Source organism: Coturnix japonica, chromosome 13 (assembly GCF_054131305.1).
Source record: "Coturnix japonica strain WE chromosome 13, WE-NBRP24, whole genome shotgun sequence".
In the NCBI taxonomy this organism is placed as follows: domain Eukaryota; kingdom Metazoa; phylum Chordata; class Aves; order Galliformes; family Phasianidae; genus Coturnix; species Coturnix japonica.
In genome coordinates, this window is record NC_140675.1 from 1531785 (window position 1) to 1545150 (window position 13366).

Consider the following 13366-nt stretch of genomic DNA (forward strand, 5'->3'; position numbering starts at 1 on the left):
GAAGGCCAGAGTTGGGACGTGTGTCCTCACGTCTGGAACGGATGGAGGAAGTAGAGGAAGATCCGGGCGAGGGACCCTCCCCAAAACCACCAAGGAAGGCAACTCAGAAGACTAACAGACATGGAGAAGATAGTGACGATGAAGGCCAGAGATGGGAGCGTGTGCCCTCACGTCTGGAACGGATGGAGGAAGTAGAGGAAGATCCTGGTGAGGGACCCTCCCCAAAACCACTGAGAAAGGCAACCCAGAAGACTAACAGACGCGGAGAAGATAGTGATGATGAGGGAAAAGTCACTGCTTCCTCTACTCGTAAACCTCTGAAAATTACTGAAATCCAAAGTGCGAGAAAGGAGTTTGCCCGACTCCCAGGTGAACGCCTTGTCACTTGGCTGCTCCGGTGTTGGGACAATGGGGCCTCCTGCATGTCTCTAAGCTGCGATGAGGCTCGTCAATTAGGAAACATTGCTCGAGACTCATCTATTGATAGAGGGATCAGCAGATGTCTCGATGGAGTCGCCAATCTCTGGGAGAGGATTCTATCAGCTGTAAAGGCAACCTGTCTTCTCAAAAGTGATTTGGAGCCTGTACTGGAAAAATGGAGTACAGCTGAGGAAGGTATCCAGTACCTGAGAGAAATGGCTGTGGCAGAAATGCTGTTCGATCCCACGTTTGTCCCTGGGGACCCAGAGGATTACCATGACCCAGAAAAGGTGAGCGGTACTCCGGAAATATGCAAGAAACTCATACGGTCAGCACCAGGGAAGTATTCCAGTATACTATTAACGAACTCTAACAGGTATGATGAGCTGGATAGGAGACCTGAAATTTTTGAGCTCATCCTTTCACTGCAAAATATCGAATACTCACTACTGCCACACCGTACCACCATCGCAGCCATCTGTAAAATGGTGGATAGAATGGACCGAATGGAGAAAAGACAGGACAACATGCAGAAGAGCTGGTCTGCGGCAAGGAACCACAGTGAACCTGTGGCAGTCTCAGCTGTCAGACGCAAATGCACACCTGTCCGAGTGAAGGACCGCAGTGAGCCTATGTCACGTGGTGCCATGTGGAACTACCTGCGTGACCATGGAGAGGATATGAAGAAGTGGCATGACGAACCCAATTTTGTACTGCGAGCTCGGGTAAGAAAATTACAAAAGAGGTCAGCCACTACTGAGGTTGCCTCTACCGCTGTAGACAACCAATAGAGGGGCCCTGCCCTCAGCCAGGGGGGGGAAAGGGATAATAGAGTGTATTGGACTGTGTGGATTCGGTGGCCTGGCACATCAGAACCACAAAAATATAAAGCACTAGTGGATACCGGTGCACAGTGCACTCTGATACCCTCAGGTTTCGAAGGGACAGAACGGATACATATACATGGGGTGACTGGGGGTTCGCAGGAACTGTCTGTATTGGAGGCCGAGATAAGCCTCACTGGTAGAGACTGGCAGAAACATCGCATAGTGACTGGCCAGGGGGCTCCTTGCATACTTGGAATAGATTACCTAAGAAGGGGACATTTCAAGGACCCCAAAGGATACAGATGGGCTTTTGGAATAGCTGCTATAGAAACAGACAATATTAAGCAGCTGTCTGATTTGCCTGGCCTATCAGGGGACCCGTCTGCTGTGGGGTTACTACGGGTGGAAGAACAACAGGTACCAATTGCCACGAGAACAGTACACAGACGACAGTACCGTACTAATAGGGATTCCTTGCTCCCTATCCATAAGCTCATTCAACAACTAGAAAGTCAGGGAGTAATTAGTAAGACCCATTCACCCTTCAATAGCCCCATATGGCCAGTGCGCAAAGCCAGTGGAGAATGGAGGCTGACAGTAGACTATCGTGGCCTTAATGAGGTCACACCACCATTGAGTGCTGCAGTGCCAGACATGTTGGAACTCCAGTATGAACTGGAATCGAAAGAGGCAAAATGGTATGCCACCATTGATATTGCCAATGCATTTTTCTCTGTCCCTTTGGCCACAGAGTGTAGGCCACAGTTTGCTTTTACTTGGAGGGGTGTTCAGTACACTTGGAATCGTTTGCCCCAGGGGTGGAAACACAGCCTGACCATCTGCCATGGGCTGATCCAAGCCACATTGGAACAGGGCGGTGCTCCAGAGCACCTGCAGTATATAGATGATATCGTTGTGTGGGGTGATACAGCGACGGAGGTTTTTAAAAAAGGAGAACGGATAATCCAGATCCTCCTGTCTGCTGGTTTCGCTATTAAGCGAGACAAAGTGAAGGGCCCTGCCCAAGAAATCCAGTTTCTTGGGGTGAAATGGCAAGATGGGCGTCGCCACATCCCAATAGACGTGATCAACAAAATTACTGCAATGTCTGCGCCCACTGACAAAAAAGAGACACAGTCCTTCCTGGGTGTGGTAGGCTTCTGGAGGATGCACATCCCAAATTATAGCCTCATTGTGAGCCCCTTCTATCAGGTGACCCGAAAGAAGAATAGCTTCGCGTGGGGCCCTGAACAGCAGCAGGCCTTTGAGCAAATCAAGCAAGAGATAGTCCGTGCTGTGGCCCTGGGGCCAGTACGGATAGGACAGGATGTGAAGAACATCCTTTACACGGCTGCTGGGGAGAAAGGTCCCACTTGGAGCTTGTGGCAGAGAACCTCAGATGAGACCCGAGGCCGACCCCTAGGATTCTGGAGTAGAGCATATAGGGGGTCGGAAGAGGGCTACACTCCAACTGAGAAGGAGATCTTAGCCGCATATGAAGGGGTCCGGGCTGCCTCTGAGGTAATTGGCACCGAAACGCAGCTTCTCCTGGCACCTCGACTTCCAGTGCTGAATTGGATGTTTAAAGGGCAGGTTCCCTCCACTCACCATGCCACAGATGCCACATGGAGTAAGTGGGTTGCACTAATCACACAGCGGGCCCGGATGGGGAACCTCAGCCGTCCAGGGATCCTAGAAGTGATCATGGACTGGCCCGAAGGTAAAAAGTTTGAAGCACCACCAGCAGAAGAGGTGTCACGCGCCAAAGAGGCTCCCCCATACAATGAACTTCTGGAAAATGAAAAGAAGTTCGCCCTGTTCACTGATGGATCGTGCCGCATTGTTGGGAAACATCGCAGATGGAAGGCTGCAGTGTGGAGCCCCACACGACAAGTTGCAGAGGCCACGGAAGGAAGAGGAGAATCGAGTCAATTTGCGGAGGTAAAGGCTGTCCAGCTGGCCCTAGACATTGCTGAGCGGGAGAAATGGCCAGTGCTTTACCTCTATACTGACTCATGGATGGTGGCCAATGCCTTATGGGGGTGGTTGCAGCAATGGGAACAAAACAACTGGCAGCGGAAAGGTAAACCTATTTGGGCCGCTGAACTATGGAAGAACATTGCTGCCCGAATAAAGAACATGGTCCTAAAGGTGCGTCACGTAGATGCCCACGTGCCCAAGAGTCGAGCAACAGAGGAGCAACAAAATAACCACCAGGTAGATCGAGCTGCCAGAATTGAGGTGGCTGAGATAGACCTGGATTGGCAGAATAAGGGAGAGTTATTCCTAGCTCGGTGGGCCCATGAGACCTCAGGCCATCAAGGCAGAGATGGAACACATAAGTGGGCTAGAGACCGAGGGGTGGACATAACTATGGATGCTATTGCGCAGATCATCCATGATTGTGACACCTGTGCCATGATCAAACAGGCCAAGAGGATGAGACCTCTCTGGGGGGAAGGGCGATGGGAAAAGTATAAATATGGGGAGGCATGGCAGATTGATTATATCACCCTGCCAAAGACTCGTAATGGTAAGCATTATGTACTCACCATGGTGGAGGTAACCACTGGGTGGCTTGAGACATATGCGGTACCCCATGCCACTGCCAGAAACACCATATTAGGCCTAGAGACACAAATCCTGTGGCGACATGGCACCCCAGAGAGGATCGAATCAGACAATGGGACTCATTTCAAAAATTCACTGGTGAGCACTTGGGCCAAAGAACATGGCATCGAGTGGATCTATCACATCCCCTATCACGCACCAGCCGCTGGTAAGATCGAGCGCCACAACGGTTTGCTGAAAACCACGCTGAAAGCGATGGGTGGTGGAACATTTAAGAACTGGGAGAAACATCTAGTAGAAGCCACCTGGCTGGTAAACACCCGAGGATCAGCCAACCGAGACGGCCCTACACAGTCCAACTCCCTGCGTACCGTGGAGGGAGACAAGGTTCCTGTGGTGCATGTAAAGAATATGCTGGGAAAAGCGGTTTGGGTCCTTCCAGCCTCTGGAAAAGGGGAGGCCCCTCCGTGGAACTGTCTTTGCACAGGGACCTGGGTGCACCTGGTGGGTGATGCAGAAGGATGGGGATGTTCAGTGTGTGCCACAGGGAAATCTGATGCTGGGGGAGTGCAGCCTGTGATTCCATGTGTGTATATATATATATATATATCTGTATGTACATATGTAATGCATGTTAACTACTGTTCTGTTTATATGTTGATAAAAGTTAGGCATGATGTGATGATGTGTAATAAGGGGTGGAATGTTATGGTTCTGCAATTTGGTTGGTGTTGGTATTCCACATCAGAACACCATGCTAATAATGGGAGTAAAGGGGACAAGTTTTTTTTTCTGTGAACTGCCTTAATGAGCATGTGGGGTGGGGCACCGGAAGGGAAGTGAGGAAGGGGACGGCGTTGCTGGACCGGCTCCCTGCGAGGAGACAACGTGGTCAGACCTTCCTGCCTTCCACAGCTCCATCGGTGAGATCTGGGACTTGGTATTCTCTTTGTTGAAACTCTCTTGTTGCTGTTTAGCATTATTGGGTTATTAAACTGCCATTCGTTCTCAGATCACCTTTTTTTTCTCCCTTACTTTTGTTAGACCTAATCGCAATCTCCCTTCCCTTCCCCGTCTCCCTAAACGCACGTGGCCGGGCCGCGCCGCATTGCCGCTAGAGAAAAGGGGGGGAGGCTTTTGTTCCTGCTGCCCCGGGTTGTGCCCACTGTCCCGGAGTGAGCTCTAGAGAGAACTCCGTGACAATGAGGAATTATAAACTGGAATACCAGATACCTGGCAACGTAACAATGCTTTGGCAATGAAAACAGCTTTATTCATCTCTGTAATAAACCAAACCAAACCAAAACAAAAACAACAATCCAACATGACATTGACAGAGAAACTTGAACAACAACAACAAAAAACTTCAAGGGAAAAAACAGGCATTCAACTTTCAAGTCAGCTAATCGTGTGTTCTCATGGAAATGATCTTATAGGAGTTCTTGTTGAGAAACTCAGCAGGAAGAGCAACCTCAAAAATAAAGCATGAGACATGGTTTTGCAGCACTGGGAACCAGATACAAGCACTCAGTTTGCCAGTCCCATGCTATGCAATTAAAGAGGCCTTTACTGAGGTTTCCCATTAGCCACTGAATTAGCCATTTGACAAATCACCTTTTGCATTATTCAGCCTGCTCAGGACAAACATTATCTGTAGAGTGATTTAACCCACAAGAACATGAGAACTGCTACACTGGCTTAGGCCAGCAGAACAGCTCCAGCCCCAAGCCACAGGCAGCAGGCAGCCAGCAAGGCAGGCACGGGGGAATGGAGCCCTGTGGCCAGCGCTGCCACCCTCCTCTGCACCAGGCACTACGTCAATGTGCACTCAGACACAGACCTTCCCCTAGGTCTTACTCCCTTTAGGCATCACAGACTTCACTACACCCTTCTAAATGACAGGACTATTTGGCAGCTAGGACAGCTGTCACTGAAATCCATGACCCCAGTTCATGGCAGGGCAATGGACTCCTCTGACTAACAGTCTGGATCTCAGATTGTCCACCTATGATTGTAGTAAGGGCACTGCACAGGGTGTTCAGAGAAGCTATGGATGCCCCATCCCTGGAGTTGTTCAAGGCCAGGCTGGATGGGGCTTTGGGTAACCTGATCTAGAGAAAGATGTAAGCATTAGAACTAGATGATGACTAAGAGCTTTTCCAACCCATACCATCCTATGATTCAAGGAGCTGAAGATGGCACAGTACCTGTCCCTGAGCATCAGGGGACCAAATACCAGACTTGAGACCTTTTCTGAGAACCATACATTTAACTTCTCTGTGGCCCGTCTCAACATCCTACAGATACCAATTGCTCTCAATTCCTCTACAGGTTTTCTTACTTCAAGAACCATAAGCAAGAGATGCCACAGAAAATTACTATTATTACCATTCCATCATAGTCTGAAGGCCAGTCAGACACAGAATCACCAACGCAACCACTTTTGCAGCAGGGTTAACTGGGAACATTTATGAAAGCTTGGAACTAGAGTATCATCTTTTACCCCTGGATCTGTACTGCCAGTTCCAAAACACTACCTGGACAGCAATTACTATTGCACCACAGCATGCAGTGAGATCAGCCCCTCCACCTGCAATTACTTCCTGGTGTGTCCCTTTGGGGCAGCATACAGCACAGCTCCCACTCACCCAGAGCTCAGGAGCTGACAGATCAGTTAACCTGGTCAGGAGAACCTCATGCTCCTCTCTGTCAGCTCCCCTGCTGCCAAGCACAGGTGGGTACCCACATTAGCGCTGTTGTGGATGAGGGGTGGCCCCAGCAGGAGCACCACTGAAGAACATTGGCTGGCTGCCTGGGCCTCATGCACACCTACAACAGACAAGAAGGTGCTTCTTCCAGGATTTGTTTCCAAAATGATGTCTCAAACTTCACAGTATTCAGCATGCAGGAACCATGTAGTCAGAAGGTATATCTGACTAATCAGAAGCAAATCTTCCCATTGTATCACAAAGTAAACAATTATTTTATATATATTTATGGAGGGAATGGCTCACTTTTAAGCAACAAAAGCCTGTAGTTGTTTGGATTTGGCCTTAGAGGCTTGAGTATGTCTCCAGTACTGCTTCAATTCAACCGTATTTCTTTTTGCTCTCCATCTGCACCATAACACGCTTTCACTTCCAAAGCATTTCAGGTAACAACTTGAAGAACAATTTTTATTTTAAACATACACACACATCTCTTAGCATAAAACTCATCAAGTAGTGTCAGCAAGCACATTTTAATAGCATAATATCGAAAAGTAATTTTACTACTATCTAAGAGTCTGAAGTCTGCAGAGGATATATTTAGATGCATATAAATAGACAACAGTCGGTGATGTCTGGTCAAAGGAGTACAAATCTTTCCTAATGCATGGAATTTGCCTGGCCCCAAACACTGCAACAGCACTTAGACAAGCCTTTTCTACTTGGCTCAAATTCTGCCAGGCCTGTTAATAACAAAGCTATTAGCATGATTTTCTGGATGGGTTGCTTGCTTAGAGAATATTCAAAGATTGTTCTAATAAACTAAACCCGTTACCACATCTGAAAGCATAGGAAATATTGATCAACAATGGAAAGTCATTATCCTTTCAGCATTTAACATATCCCCATGCGCCCCAACAGACCGACAAGCTCTCCAGGTACCTTCGGACGCTCCATCTCCCCACTGCTTGCAGGCACCTTTGCTTGCCCAGACCACACCAGCGGGAACACCATCCCCATCTTCTGAAATTTTTGGAAAAAAATGTACACCAAGGCAGCTGCGTGGGGAGCTCAGTTACAGATTGGCCTGGGGAAGCTCCGTTTCCCTCTTTCTGTGCTGTTCTGACACATTTGTTTTTGGGTTCCCACCTGTTTTGCCCCACATACCTCATCAGTCCCATTCTTAGGTTGGACAACACCTTACCTTCTTCCTCTACCTCATGGTCAACATCTACCAATGTTCATAATGATGCAGCCAAATACAAATCTCTTCAGGCAAAAGATTTGTACAACAAATTCAAAGACAGCACCCAAGAAACCATCTGAATAACACTGCACCTCCTTGAGCATAAACCAAAGATGAGATTGATGAGTGCAAGGAGTCCATTCCTGGACTTGTGTAGGTTTTAGTAAGCCACAAAACTGGTAGACCAGCTCAGCTTCTAACTCATGCGAGACTCTTCAAATAGCCAGGATTTATTTCCACTGACTGCATTGCCATGAGAAAAGTGGTAACTGCTTTTTCTGAAAGAAGAAATGCAAGCTAATATACCATGGGAAGCTTCTTAGTAAGCTTTGTGACTGGAGGCCTAGCTGGCAAGCTTGGGTGTGCATTTTGATACAGCCTTAATGCATTAAAATGCATTTATTATGCATTTAAACAAATGCATAATCCCTTGAGAACAGCTTATATTTAGAAATGTAGATCAGAAAGGTGTTTGGGCACTGAGAGCATTCAGTTTCTGGTATGGTTCTTCCTGCAGAATTGAACCTGACTCTCAGACCAACAGAGAGGAATCGCTGCTCCACGTTTTGGAGCACAGCGGCTCCACCCCACCAGGACAGATTCCAGCAGTAAAACACAGCAGTGGGCTGACACCAAGGGGAGACCCACACACAGCCCACGGCTCCAGGGGATGACTCCAAGCTAATGGAACCAGGCAGAGGCCCCACCACACCACGAGGCACACACTGCCCCAACAGCCCTGGGCACTCTGCTCCTGCCGATGGCTGCAGGTAGGATGGGTGCTGCCAGAACCAGCCCAGCCCTCCCAAGGAAGTAGAAACCCTTTGACACACAGTTATCACCAAAAGGCTCCAACAACCCAGGGAGGATCCATCCATCCCACTGCTTTGTTGTCTGTCGACCTTCACTTGAAAAGGGCTGGACATGCAGCATTCAGACAAGGATTCTCAGAAGGAATGAGCAGACACCACCTTACTCTGGGGACATGTAAACGTGAATGGGAAAGATCAGTAACCAGCAACATGATGAGAAAGGCATAGGTATCCTGGGCTGTCAAGCTCTGTAGGAGACAGCCAGAGACCGTGCAGGGACAGCCCCAGCTAAAGGCTCCCAGCTTTCCCCTCCTTGGTTTGGGGGCTGGTCAGATGATGTTCACACCAGCAGCTAAGGCCAACACACCCTCCTGTTCCAGTTGCTCAATGCAATGAAAATTGCCTGCCCTGGAGACATGACAGACCAGGCTAGAGAGAGAAGACAACAGCACAGGAGAGGAAATACTGCTGCCCTGTATCACAGAAGAAAATGACAGAGGGCAGTGGCCGTGATCTGCAGATGCCATGCTGATGCCAAGCCAGCGCCTGGCAAGCAGCAACACCACGAAGGGCTGTGACAGCTCCTCGCCCACCTCTGCCCGTGCTCCCCAGGTGTGGCAGCACTGAACTGCCCCTCCGTGTAGCCGCCCTCCGTGGCTCCCTCCTCAGCTGCAGCCGATCCCTGCAGGGAGGTTTGTTTGTTCCTGACATCAACATGGCTGCAAGGTTTCGGCTGGCTCCTCAACAACTGCCGCGCTGTCTCCCCTAACGGGAACCTTCCATCAGAAAAAAAAAAAAAAAAAAAGGTTGATTGTGTCCTACATTTGCTTTCCCGCAGACGAGGAGCGCTCACTACACACAAAAAGGAGGGGAGGGGAAGGGACGGCACTTAACACAAATCCTGGGATCCCGGGGACAAGCGACAGCCTCCCAGGACAGAGGTGCAATGAGAGGCGTGTGCCGGGCGAGGGCAGCGGGACGGCGCGGCTGACGGGAGCCTCCCGCGGTGAGGGCAGGCGGCAGGAGGGAGCCGGGAGCCGCATCTCCGCACACCCGGTGCGTTCCCTGCGGAGGAGCTCAGGAACCCCCCGCAGCCGGAGGAGCCGAGCCGTGCCCCCGAGCGAGCGCCCGGCAGGACCGCGGGCACGGCCGCGACCCCGGCAGCGCAGGGCTCGGGCGGCACCGCGCAGCCCCGGCCCGGCCCGGCGGTGCCGGCGCTCCCCAGACGGCGGCAGCACCGCGCCAAGGAGCGGAGGGGGCGGCGGCCGCCGCGGTATCCGCGGCCCTGCAGCACCCCCAGCCGCGGGCGGCCGCCGGCGCCGTCCCGCGGGCAGCGATGGGAGCGCGGCCCGGCCCGGCCCGGCTCGTGGCGCCCACCCCACCCTCGCCCCGCGCGGCCCCGCGGCCGCCGCCCCCCCGGGAGGGGAGTCCATGAATAAGTAACGGCGGCTGCAATGCGGCGGGAGCCGGGCGACGGCCGCCAGCTCCGCGATTACCTGGTGCCTCTCGGGGAAAGACGGCGTCCGGAGCGCTTCCCCTGCAGCGGCGGCCGCGGCCGGGCTCCGGCGGGGCTTCAGACTCTCGCAGCAGGCAGGCTGGCCGCCTCTCTGCCCTGTGCCATGGCTCAGCAGCCGCATCCTAGACCGGCTCCGCGGTGGCGGCTGCCGGCGGCCGCGGAGGGAAGGGCAGCCCGCACGGACGGCCCCATGGAGCGCGGCGGCTCGGCTCCGGCTCCGGCTCCGGCTCCGGCGCGGGCAGCGGCAGCGCACATGCACACACGCACACACCGCGCCGGGCGGGCGGGAGGCGGGGGGACGGCGCGGGCGCGGGGCACGCAGCGGCGCAGCCCTCCGAGCCCGCTCGCATCGCCCCGCCGCGGGCAGCCCGCGCCGCTCCGCTCCGCGCCCGCCGACCTCGCGGTGGAGCCGAGCCGGGTGAATCCTCGCCGAGCGCTGCGTGTCCGCGCTTCGCTGCGGAACGACGGAGCTTGGAGGGGGAGGGGGGGCGCGGAGCCTCCCCGGGGGCACCTACGGCGCGGCGGGCGGCAGGGCCATGCGGCTCCGCGCTCAGGCGGAGCAGCCGCGGCGCCGCGCGGTGCGGTGGGGCAGGGCGGGGTGCTCGGCCCGGCCCTTCGCTGCGCCCATCCTCCGCACCCAGCGCTGCCGCCCGGCCCCGGCCCCCGCCAGCGGCGCCGCGCGATGCAGCACGCCGGCCTGTCGCCGCTCCCCGCCCCGCACGCACGGCTGAGCCGCAGCCGCCCGACCGCGCGCAGACGTGTCGCGGGCCGGGCAGCCGCGCACCGGGCGGGGCAGCGCCGACAGGGAGCACGGAGCCACGAGTCTGACCAACGCTCGGGTCGGGATGCGGGAGGGACGCGGGACCCCGGGCCCCGTGGGGAGGCGGGTGCGTGAGGAGCGGAGCGGAGCGGAGCGGAGCGGAGCGGAGCGGAGCGGAGAGGAGAGGAGAGGAGAGGAGAGGAGAGGAGAGGAGAGGAGAGGAGAGGAGAGGAGAGGAGAGGAGAGGAGAGGAGAGGAGCGGAGCGGAGAGGAATGCTGCTGCCACCGCTCAGGAGCGTTTTCGGCTTTCGAGCGGCTTTTCCGCTGAGGGAACCGGCAGAAACGGCTGCGGCGCCAGGAGGAGCCACGCACGGATTCGAGGCGGCGTTGGAAGCCGAACGCGGAGCTGCGCGGAGCGGAACCGTCTCCTGCTGGCCCGGCCCCAGCCCCGACACGCGGCTGGGTGGAGGAGATGAGCCCGGCGCGGAAATGAGAGGTTACGTTGTCTCCGGGGTCAATAAATTCTGTAGGCGTCAGGGTTTTAGAGGTTGTTACCTGTCTCCAGGACTCCTAGCAGTGTGCAGCTCTGACATTTTGAAACCTTGGTCCGGTTTTCTCAGAAAATGACAGCGATGTTACAGCACGGCGAGCAGAGCACCGCGACAAACACTGCCTGCCCGGAGAGGAGCCGCCGTACCTTGCCAATGTGCAGCAACCCTGCGCCTGGAAAGAGGCCCCCACCACTGGCCATGAACCCTGGCCCCTCGGCCACCCTCCCGTGGGGACAGCAGTGGTGCCGCTTGGCTGGGGCTGTCCCCACTCTCATGCTGCCTGCAGCTGGAGGAGCGCGGGGCCAGGGTTACTGTGGAGCATGTGGGTACAGCCCATCGTTGTGCCGGGATGGATGCAATGCTTCTGGATACCTTGTGCTGGGCGTTGTGCTGGGTGTGCACGTGGGGGGAGCACAGCCCCAGAAGAAGAAGAAAGCTGCAGCGCTGCACCTCACACCTTCCTCCTGGAAACCTTCCTGCCCTGGGATCCAGCGCCTGGGGTCAGTGTGAGCAAGGAAAGGGAATGCGGCTTTGCTCCCAGACCCATCTCTGTGCAGCCTGAGGACACAGTTCTTGCAACCTCTAAGGGGGAAAAGGAGCATTGTTTTGAGATCAGCACCACAGCTTGTGCCTGTGGACCATCAAAACTGCCCTTCCCAGAGCAGTGGCCACCTCTGCCCTATCAGCAACTGCTGCCTGGGGCTGGGAACTGAGGATTGGCACTGAGGGCAGCTCTCCTCTATCCATTTTCAAGCCCTCTGCTCCATGGATCAGGATCAGGCTGTTACAAGGGCAGAGAGGCCCAAGTGATGAAGGAAGGGAGCGACTGATTCCTCTGCTCCCCTAAGAGAAAAGCCATGTCAGAAAGTTGGCTTTGCCAGGGTTTTCTTGTGCATCCCTAATTTTCAGTTCTATCACTGCTGTCTTTTAGAACTGGAGGGAGTGTGTTCGGTGTTCCTCAGTCCCATGCTTGGCCCTGCTCAGCATTAGCAGTGTGCTCCCTGGAGGGAGCAGACAGACAGGAAGGCGCTCTGTGGTAATGCATCTGCAGTCTTGGCTGACCTCTGCCACATGGAGCAGCCTCCTCAGGCCTCTCATTCCCAGCATTTGCTGCCTTGGCACTCCGTTCTGGCCCAGGAGCAGCAGGGCGGGCACAGCAGCGGTGCCAGCTGTGTTCTGGTGCAAGGAAAGGAAGCAAATGTTTGGGTATGACTTTCTTGGTGACAGGAGAAGCTTGTTCCAAGTCAGGCTCATAGTGGAGGCTGCACTGCTTTGCTACCATCCAACACAAACACCAGGTCTGGGTCAGAATCACTCTGAACAGGTACTGTGACAGCACCTCCCAGCAGCTGCCTCCTCACAGGCAGGTTCAGGAACATCCTGCACCCTCTGCTCTCAGGGCTGTGCAGGGACTACTGCCAGCTCAAAATTCATGCTGGGCATGGGCCTGAAATGGCCCTGCTGCTTTGGTAACATCCCCAGGGAAAAATGCTCTTTTCCAGAGGGTCTGGGAGCGCTGAGAGGCAGGTGGCCATGGGGAGCACCCGCTGTGCCACAGCTCAGCCACTGTACCTGCACTTCCACCCTTCCCCACGAGCCCTTGAGGGAGCTTTGTTTTACTGCAGCCTTCAGGAACAGGATAAATGCCTTCTTTCTGACAGAAGACCACTTGTTACCCTATATTCTCCTTTCGTAGGTATCATTCAAGAATTGTTTGATAGAATCACTGAGTGGCTTGAGTTGAAAGGAACCATTGAAAGTCATCCCATCCACCTCCCCTACAATGCACAGAGACACCCACAGCTCCGTCAGGAGCTCAGAACCCATTTCCTGACCTTAAGGGCCTGCAGGGATGGGGCACCACCACCTCTTTGGGCAAATTGTGCAGTGCCAACACCGCCCTTATTGTAAAAACTTATGTCCAATTTAAATATCCCATCTTTCAGTTTGAAACC

The 13366-nt window shown here is 54.0% G+C and overlaps 1 protein-coding gene across 1 annotated transcript in view; it reads right to left on the bottom strand.

The window, feature by feature from the left end:
- Positions 1-10221, bottom strand: part of LOC146758554 (cytosolic carboxypeptidase 4-like) — a 253527-nt gene extending 243306 nt beyond the window's left edge. The window contains exon 1 of the mRNA XM_085514561.1: positions 10081-10221. The gene's annotated coding sequence lies outside the window, so the exon portion shown is untranslated. The remainder of the gene's footprint in view (positions 1-10080) is intronic.
- Between the last annotated feature and the right edge of the window lie 3145 nt (positions 10222-13366).